This window comes from Olea europaea, unplaced genomic scaffold, assembly GCF_002742605.1.
Source record: "Olea europaea var. sylvestris unplaced genomic scaffold, O_europaea_v1 scaffold2037, whole genome shotgun sequence".
NCBI classification, from domain to species: domain Eukaryota; kingdom Viridiplantae; phylum Streptophyta; class Magnoliopsida; order Lamiales; family Oleaceae; genus Olea; species Olea europaea.
Window position 1 is genome coordinate 56,140 of NW_019238272.1, and position 10,930 is coordinate 67,069.

General features: G+C 32.0%; 1 long non-coding RNA gene and 1 pseudogene across 1 annotated transcript; both read right to left on the minus strand.

Annotated features, from left to right (window-relative positions):
* Nucleotides 1–4,588: 4,588 nt before the first annotated feature.
* Nucleotides 4,589–5,366, minus strand: LOC111379807. The gene is made up of 2 exons (XR_002700091.1): nt 5,139–5,366; nt 4,589–4,803 (listed from the first exon to the last, which is right to left on the minus strand). It is a non-coding gene; the product is annotated as an uncharacterized LOC111379807 (long non-coding RNA).
* A 1,244-nt stretch (nt 5,367–6,610) lies between these two features.
* The window catches only part of LOC111379806, a 19,611-nt pseudogene continuing 15,291 nt past the window's right edge, over nt 6,611–10,930 (minus strand).

Sequence of the window (10,930 nt, forward strand, 5' to 3'; positions counted from 1 at the left end):
GTGTCTTGACCTTGCATTTCAGATGCTGACAACTTTCATGTGAAACCATCTTTACAAACACAATAAACTCGATTTTTGTCATTTCTCTTGAATATTAGCTTACTTGATTGTACACCACATAATTCCTCACAGCAGATTTTAATTTTTCAAACGAATCAAATAGTAGCCCTATCTCGATATATGGTTTCCTCTTTTCATATTTATTATAGTATTCAAGGAATTTCAGTTTATCGTTGATCTCTTCCGAGTCCGAACTACTGAGAAAGAATAGCTCATTCGAAGATATATATGAAGAACTATCTACAAAAATTGTTACTCAAATAGGGAAAAAAGGCTTAATTGACAATCTGTGATTGAGTGTTTTTGTGTTGTTTTTTTTTTTTTTTTTCCAATTTCCAATGAAAAGCTGCTCTGTGTTATCTAAAAAAAAATTTTTGTCATTGAGTTGGGCTATGTATAGGGGTGGGCATGGGTTGGGTTGAGTCGATTTTTTCCCCAACTCAAATCCAACCCAACATGGTCGGTTTTATTTAAAGTCAACCCAACCTAACCCAATTAATGGTTTAAACCCAACCCAATCCGATTAAATTTGGGTTGGTTTGGGTTGGGTTGGTCGGTTTGGGCTTCGGTCCAATTAAAGTTGGATTCGATTATATTTTTGTTAAATTTAGATAAATTTTTAAAGTTTGAAATTATTTGAAAATCGCCGATTTTTTTTTAAAATACCTATTTAAGGAATTCTTTTAGAAAAATGATGTATACATAAGTTTAAAATTTATGAAGTATTTATTATTATTTTTTACAATTTTTTGGGATTTATTCATTTCATCATCATCTTCTTAATTTTTACTTTATTATGAAATAATATTTCATTTGTAAATTGTGTTTATCGGAATCAATCTATATAAAATAAAATGGATGTTTATAAAATATAAGTCCTTTTCATATCTTTACTATTGTGTTTGTTTAGGTTTTTTTTTTTTTTTTTCATCTTAGATATTATTTTTTTAAATTCATCGGGTTGGGTTGGGTTGGGTTGGGTTTCGGGTTATGATTCATAACCCGAAACCCAACCCAACCCAACCTCAAATTTATTTTTTTAACCCAACCCAACCCAACCCAACCCAATTGAACTTAAATTCATAACCCGAAACCCAACCCAACCCAACCCAACTGAACTTAAAAAACCAACCCAGACCGATCGGGTTGGGTTAAATTTTGCCCAGCTCTAGCTATGTAGCATTATTGAACTATCTAATTCAAGGACATCCTTGTCCTACATCACAAAATGCATATAATTTCAATAGCTTCGATTACATTATGAAAAAAAAGGATATTGTCATCATAATATACATAGTTTAAGTCGTTGAAGTCTGAATCATTGTCTATCTAAGCATCTGCAATTTTTATTCAATTCATTATCTAAAACAACGTGACATCGTTTGGGTAGGGATAGGGTCAATGATCAGCTAAGTTTAGTGCAAGATAATGGGTATAGATTAGAGCCTTTAAAACGTAGAGTATGTTGTCTGTTGATTGTTGTTCAATTTAAGACATTCTAGTATAATTCAAAACTTTTAGGGACACTCATGCTGGAGAAAAAATTGAAAATTCTTATGGGTTAGAATAAGTGTAGACAGGCTGTGATTTAAGGTTTTTGAAAGGGAAACGAGTTTGAGAGATCCAAATGAAATAGGAAGAACCCATTTATCGATCTAGGGGAGGAAACAATGAATTTAGGGGAGCAGACTTGGTGTTTTGGGAGAGGATTCTAGGTTATGATCGGAGGTGATTTTGATCCTGTTTTCATGTTTGAGAATGTTTGAGAGAGAGAGAGAGAGAGAGAGAAGATAACTATCTTGTTTTGTATTTTTCTAAGCAGAACTGATTTCTTGATCACTATGGACAAGAGACATGTTCTCGATAGAGTGGAAGCTTCAATTTTATGTTTTTAAAATTGAAATAAGATTTCTACCACTTAATCGATAACCATTTTGCCTACCTGTGATGTTACCACGTCACCAATATTTTAGACCCAAGCGAAACACGTTTCCACATCTCCGTGTTATTACATTGCCGGTGAGTAATTAGGAGATTAGTTGCTTTATTTTTTTTTTAAGTCGTAACAAATGTGTTTTTAAAATACACTCACTCCATGTCTTCAACAATTTAATGATTTGACATCCACTAATTACAATATCATGCCGCATGAGTGATTACGTTTGTCACAATATCAATTTCATCACTTTTTTTTTTTGATACCCAGGTGTCCACCTTATAGCAACTAATCCTGAAATTTACGATCCAGCCCCTCTTCATGTAGACCAGGTAAATCGTGAGTTGTGCCCCAAACAAGCCAGGGTCCAAGAGCCCCCCAACTGAACTGTCAAAGTGCCTAGCGAGTCAAACTCATGTATTCGCATTGCCTTCCAAGGAACTCCTACCTTCCAAAAAATATCCTGCCTTCCAGGAGAAAGCTTTGACTTCCAAGAGCCCCATGAATCGAACCTGCGACCTCTGAACTATCCGCTTTGAAGAATTTCGTCTTTTGCCAGTTGGGATATGCCCCGGGGGGCATTTCATCACTTTTTTTGAACATTTGTTGAGTGAGTTATGAATGAAATTACATATTACAAATTTCAGTGTGTAACAAAAAAAAACTTTTAAAATTTAATGATAAACTGTACAAAGTTCGATGATAAATCAAAATTTTAGTTCGATAATGGCACAACAGATTCCTTTGGTTACTCAATTCTCATTTTAGCAAGAGTAGCTGAATTCAATATTTCAAAATATGAAATAACTCAATTCAGTTGTTTGTAAACTCCTATAAATAGATATCAATCTATATGATATTAAATATTACTTCAAATGAGAATTACTTTTTGAATGACACATAATTCAATTATTTCAATAATACATTACTTTTCGTTTTTCACTATGTATTTAATTTATTTAACCAATTAATTGACATTAATGTACATATATATTTGACATGTTCATTTCACCTGTGTATTTTCATTAATGTATAAATTCCATATTATTTATTTCAATTAATTAACATTTACATTTGTTTAATTAATATTCATCTTCATTTGTACATTTTAGTGTTATTAATTATAATTATAAGTTAATTAGAATTTCAATTCAAGAATGCATTTGATTATTCACGTCAATGTATGCTAACCAAATTTACTTAATTGGAAATTAAAAAAATGATTTAACATTCATTGTTGCATATATATTTTTTAATATTAATTTTAAATTAATTAATATTCACATATATTTAAATATTACTTTTGCAACAATTATAAAACATTTTATGATAATGAGCTATACAAGTTCAACGTTGACTTCAAGCTATGTGTGATAACTCGTATGCTGAATTTAAGGCCTTTGTAAGTTGTATGCTCACTTTTATGTTCTTACACTGCAGACACTGACGACATGGTACTTGCGCCAAATTCATATTTTATTTTGAAGAGCGTTTTAAAAATGTTTGGGAGTGATTTAATTATTATTTAGCATTTACGTTACCGAAAAAGAATAAAATAAACATAGTTCTTAACTTTGGATTTATTGTCAAAACTTGAGTCACAAACTTCCAATAGCGATCAAATTAGCCCTGATGAGATGGGACTTTTTCATTTTCCTTTAAATTTCTTAAGTGAAGGAAAGGACCATTTACATATCAAGAAGTGACTAAGAAAACAAAGCAAAAACAAAAGAAAAGAAAAGAAAAGAAAATAATAGAGGAAAGACGTGCAACCCAAAACTAATTTTTTTTTTCGGTTTCAAATTTTCAGCCCAAATATAGTGTTTGTTTGGTAGGGATTTTGATAAATGATTTTTTGACCGTTAGAGAGAATGTGGGTCATACATGTAAGAGAAAAATTCAAAAATGACGACTGAAATAATGAAATAACGATCAAAAAATTAATTTTAATTGACTTTTAAGTCATACTAAACAAACTCATAATCCATTTTCCAACCGTTGGTGGATTGGTGGACTGCCTGTCACCATTGTTGACTTTGTCTCTCAAACTGAGCCCCACATGCTGGCATAAAACGGTCAAAAAAATCTATTATTTCTTCAGAGAATTGGAGACAAACATGGACTAAATATGAAAAATAGAAGACTTTGGACCGTGCATTACTTTGCTTTATTCCTAATTTGTACAATATATGAAGCTCGAAAACGAACTAGAGTGACATGTCCGCATCCGATTACAGTCATTTTTTTCATTTTACAAGACATACCAGTTGCTGGCTTTCCTGCTAAGAAGCATTTTCTTTATGCTTTTGAAGATGATGATACCTCCATTGATTTTATGATTGTTCCTATAATAATTAAATCTACTTTTTCTATGTGCACAAGATAGCAAAAAAGAGTAAAAAAATAGTAACAAAAATAATACCAAGGACCATAAAGAGAAAGAAAAGAATTTGACAGTGGGTGGCTCAAAAGTGCTTGAAAAAAAATAAATCAATCATAGGTATCCCTCAATTATGTATTAAAGAGAGATTGATTTTCTCATCATTGCCACATTTTCCTTCTCTTTGCGGAATTATGGGAACAATAATATAATAAACATAAAATTAACAATAAAATAATTACAAGAATCTAATAAGTAATTATCAACAATTATACTTCTACCGATGTAATCTTCTGAAAGAATTGCGAATGTTTATAAACTATGGACATCCAAAAGAAAATGCATCGAATAATTGATTTGAACTCAGAAACGGATCCTTGGGTTATCCAACTAACAGATCGAAATCCGAAAGGTTCATAAACCAAATCTGCAAATTCAGTAATTGAAGGGGACATTCAGAATGAGTAGAAGATTATTATAACTCAATCAATCAACAAAAATTCAGAACAATTTGTATCCATCATCATTATGCCCCCAGACTCCTATTAATCAATAAAATCATAATAAAAAGTTGAATTTGATTTCGTGTTCCTCTCAGACAAATGCCTCATCGTCATGATTTTAGAAAGAATGGATAATCAGACTCGTCATCATAATTTGCTCATCACCGAGAAACAGAAAAAATTAAAAAACAAATTCGATGAAGTAATAATTGAAAATGGATTAGAGAGAGGGAGAGAGAAAGAATTAACAGAATAATACCTGAAATCCAAGTCACAGGTATTATGATTATGACGAAATGGTGAAGATTGAGAGGCGTGGCAGCGGAACTTATAATTGCTGAACGAGGATGGAAGCAGCTTTAGGGTTTTAGCTAGGGTTGGTGGTTTTCTGCAACGAGCCACTCCAATCTGGACTGGTTATAAGCTCACCAAAAACAAATTGGGCCTTTTCATTTTCAAACTGGATTGCTCTATTAGGCCTGAGCGAGGCCGAGCCTGGGACTGGCCGGAGTCAGCATGTACCACTGGATCCACATACATTTTTAAAGTGAAAATTGCAGCAGCGATCCCTAACTTTTTCATTTTTTATAAACTTTATCCTAATATTTATTTTATGCTATTGAAGGTCCCTAATCTTTTATAAATATACACCTGAGGTCCATCTGGACGAAAACCCACCAAAACACTGTAAGTTGATCGGGAAAATTCTTTAAACTATCTACTACTACAATGATTTTATTAGATGTTGATACATTTTTGGAAGGTATTTTGGACGATTTTATTGAATGTTGATTCCTTAATTTTTCTGGTTTACTGACGGTGTTTTGGACAATTCCATCCAGATGGACCTCAAGTGCATATTTTATAAAGGTTGGGGACCTTCGTTGACACAAAATGCAAGTTAGAGTAAAGTCTGCAAAAATGAAAAGGTTAGGGACCGCTTTTGCAATTTTTCTTTTTCAAAAAAGAAAAATTTTCATATATAAAAGTTTAACTATGATCTATTTCAAAATTAAGAAATAAGATTTAAAACTTTAAAAATCAGATATTATTAAATTTCATTTACAAAGGAGTTCATTAAAAATATATTTTATAAATAAATATATTAAAGTCACAATTTTATATAATTTGGTCACAAATTATCGAATTAATTAGTTACATTATTAGTTACAAATTAATTCTCGATTACAAATCAAAATTTTGTAGGTTACAAATTATATTTAGAACACAAATTAAAAGTTTATAGGTCATAATTTATTTTTCAATCACAAAGTCAAAAGTTTTATAGGTCACAAATCACAAATTTTACAAATCACAACTTATTTGACGATCATCACTTATCAAATTAATTTGTCTCAAATTATTTCTCGATCACAACTTACTTAATAAATTGTAAGTCATAATTATATTTTTTAGGTCAAATATTATTTATTAGTCACAATCAATCAATTTGTTGGTCACAAACACTTTTTGTGTCACACTATTGTCAGTCGCCACCACCAATACCACGACACGATGACACCGCCACAACCAACAAGCATCCTCCACACTACCATTTGCAATACACAGTACTAAAGTAAACCTAACTACCAACAACACCACCTCACAATCATCACCAACATCACTCCGTCACCACCATAAAAAACACTCACTATCATCGTCAATACCAAAATCGCCACCATTTGCAATACAAATTATTAATGAAATCAAACCAAACTGAGTAACGAGAACTTATGCTTTCAAATCGCTGCAGCCACCATGGTCATATCACTTAGATCATTAACAAGAACTAACGATTTCAAATAAACTACCATAGCCATGTCGTTGAGAGTAGTGCCGCACAGCAGGCAATTTGAAAGCACTGTTGTGTGCAGAGCTCAAATTAGTGCCACAGCAACGTGGCTTCTATACGGTGATGCGAGAAGAGAGAGAGAGACACAGTGACATAGCGTGCTTCTCGATGATGGTGTGGTGAAAGAAGGACAGGAGATCGAGGGAAAGAGAGAGATGAGAGATTGATGGTGGTGCGGTTGCATCGCCTGCGTCGCGTCGTGCTTGGTCCCTCAACGCTGACTAGAGGGTGGATATATGTAAAATAATATTTATAATAATATATTAATTTTTAGAATTTTAATTATATATGACTTTTGAAAGAAAAACTAGTAACTCTTAATTATGAGTTAATATCTTGAAAACACTCAATCCATGTAATTACCACTTTTAAAAATAAAAAAGGCCCAGTGGTCAAGTTTGATTAAGCCTGGTTGTGGTCGGACTCAGCATGTAAAGTGCAGTCAGAAATGACTATGGATAGAGGCGATATTATTCAGTGAATGAATTTGATTGATTAGGTATTTACAACTTGAGCCTAGCACTAGATGGGCCTTGCAAACTTGTACTTGTTGGAAAGCAGTGATTGATTTAGGTTGAATAAATTTTTTAAAAATAAAAATTTTAAAAAAATGATATTCGATTTCAGAGTAGATTATCCACAGTTTCGAGTGAAGAATAAGAACCAACCTGGACTCGATCAATTTTTGGTTCTCAATTTTGGTTCGAAAATTATTTTTTTGAAATGCGGTCGTAGGTTTAGGCTGACTAAATTTTAAAAAATAAAAATTTATAAAAATGGTTAATTCAATTTTAGAGTCGAGTACTTATGGTTTCAATTCAAAAACCAAGAATCAACCAAGACTAGTTGATTTTTGGTTCTCAATTTCGATTCTTAAATTATTTTTTGAAACCCGAAACTGGAATCTCGATTTTGGCTTTGAAAGTTTGATTCCAGTTAAAATGTCCATTCCTAAACTCGATCAACCAAAAAAATTGCGGGGTGTGAGGGCTGTTTTTACATCTAGAGGTGGGCATTTTTTCTTCAAAATCACACAAAACGAACTAGATCCAAACAAAATTGCTGGTTCAATTCAATTTCAACTAAAATTTACCTAGTTCTCTGGTTCTTAGAACTATGAACAAGATAGTTCTTGGTCTCAATTAACCTATTTGTACATATAACAGAATTGTCTTAGTTTTAGGTGCAGTAATTATCCGTACTAATAATTAACTACTTAATTGTTTTTAATTATCATTTGTCACTAATTATTGATAATGAAATGTTTAAATAGTGCATTTAACCAAACTAGAACCAAGAGAGCAATGTTTTATAAGCGAATTTTAGCCCATATTTGGTAGAGATTTTCTAATGATAAATTTTGTGAAAAGTGAGAAAAGTGTAAAATATAATATTTTTCCTCTTAATTATTGCATTCATGTGATTATTTGATATCAAAATGCACACATTATACTTATATTTTGATTTATGTTGCTTTTTGGTAGAAAAGATGGAAGATAGAAGAAAAGAGCGAAAAAAGACCAAAGTGGAAGGAAATGAAAGTTCGAGGACTAAAGTGCAAATACTCCAAACTTGTGTCTAACCTTGTGATGAAGATTCGAAAGTGTTAGAGGTCAAGTGATGAGAAAGGAGGTCAAAGGGATGAAATATCGTCAAAATTTGATCACACATCAATTCCTAATAAAAAAAAAGTTACGCACAGTTTTCAGTCTCATATTGGGATTCATTTTTGAAATGTCAAACGATTGAATTGGAAGATGACATTTGAAAAAAAGTTTTAGCCCTTTGAGTTACTTTTCAACGCAACTTGAATCACTTCAATCGAACATCGGGAGGAAAAGTTATGGCCAAAAATACTAAACGTTGTCCAGCAAAAAAAATAGCAATAATCATGCGGTCGCACAAACACCTATAGGGAATTCAGAGGTGCATTTTCATTAATGTTTAACCGTTGAACACAAAGTAGTGACAAGAGATGTAAAAATAAAGCTATAATGGACACTAATACTAAGTCTTTATTTGGTCTCCATTTTTCCAAAATTTCATTTTGAAAAAACTTATTTTCAACCACATTTTATCATAAAATAATTTTATGTGGAAACACAATTTTTTCTTATCTTTTTAACTACATATTCTTCAAAAAAATTATTATTTCAAGATACATTTTCCTCAAAAATAGCACTCAAACAAGGGTAAATGTTGTGAATTTTTAACCTCACATGATTTAAAAAAATACCTTTTAAGGCCTGCCTCAAAATGAGGGGAACAAGAAACCCACAAGGCATTGACTGTGAGGCAGTTTTTGAGGTGCGTGCCTCAATTAAATGAGGCACATGCCTCATAGCACTACCTCAAGGCTTGTGAGGTACTCCTTGAATTTCCAGATTTATTTAGAGCCTATTTAGTTTGGATTAAAATTTAATTTTAATTTAAATTAAAGTCAATTAATATTAATTACATCTTTTATGGGTCCCATAATTTTTTAACTACACATTTCAAAAACTCGTATCACAATTTACCAAAAAATTTAATTTTAATCACCATTGAACATCCTCTTGCTTTAGCCCCTGTTTGGTCCCTATTAATTTTTATTTCATTATATTTCATTTGTCTCTCTTCTATTTTTAACCACACAATCTTTTATAAAATAATATTACATGTAAATAAAAAAAAATTCTTCTTTTTTAATCACTCATTTAAAAAAAAAAAAAACTCTATTCCACACATTTTCATTCGACAAAATAAGGGTCAAATGGGGGCTTAATTGAGGTGTCGGCCCACAAAATATGAAAAGGTCTGATGACCAACTTTTGAATAGTCCTTTGTCCCACAAACTAAAAAGTAATAGTTTCTTTTTTATTACTTTATACATTGATTTCTTATTTTATTTTATTATTATTCTTTTTTTTGGCACACTTAAATTTGTTCTGTTATGAATTTTGAACATTGTTTATGATTTATTATGCGCTTTTTTAACAATGCAAAGACAGTAGGATGAATTTTACCAGGGAAATGTTGGGGGAAGAAAAGCCTTAATACAACTACAATGATAGCAATCCATTTTCCAACTTCTCCTCTATACCACAATGCTAAGTGCTAAATCAGACAGATGATTTTGCTCAAGAAAAGATTAGTCGAAGAGAGGCTGTCACCTTAAAATGTTGAAGAATACGGAAGGAGAACTAAAGAAAATATAAGGAATTAGGAGCGTAGTCAGCATGTTTGTTTTCCAGTTTGTCCGGTCCAAGATCAGCAAATAACTGCAGTAAATGTTGGAAATCTATTTATACATGCAGAGCGGAATTTAAAATAATTTTCGATTCCCTTCAAGAATCGCTTTGTGTTTAGATAGAAATTGTGATAAGATTGTACCTTTTTCAGATCTGCAATCTTTTTGCTTTTCTTTTCATTCCATCAACCTTGATTCGCCACCACAGCTGTCCAATTGTCCAGCCTCCAACGGTGATCCACACAGAGAATAAGATTGCAGCTTCTAGGGTTTTCTCTTGTGCCAGCAAAAATAATGAAAATCATATGGACCTCAAACCCTAACTATGTATTTATATAAACCCAAACGGATTCGGCCCGGTCCAATATTTAATTAATCCAATTAATTAAACCCAGTCTGTGAATTAATTAATCCAATTAATTAATTCGGGAATATAAATAACAAATCCAATTAATTAATTTATCCAACGATTGTTAAATTAACCAATTGATAATTTGCAATCTTCCAATTCTCTTTTGTGTGCGACCCATTAGGTTCCCGACCACGATGCCTAACGACGTGAACTATTATTTTGATCTAATCAAAATTGATAAATTAAAACACCCTTTTAATTTATCGTCAATTCACACTCGTCGTCCCTGATTGACATCTAGCAATGTGTCAGGGCAATACATGTGAAGGGAAATGTCACGTGGTATAATAAAACCAAATTCGTTTGTTTACCGTGAAACTATAATCCCTTCGTCAATATGATCCGATCAATTACGAGATATGGAATTGTGTCAATCTTGATCATCGATCATATCTTTCACTCCACTATTAAGTCAATATAAGTCGAAAACTCCTTTTCGACTTATGAGTACACTTTGGCCAATGATTTCATTATTGACTTAATTGAATGAAACGCAGATCATAATCTCCTACTGTCTAAGAGTGACGAATCCTTTATTGATCAATCACAACCTTCATA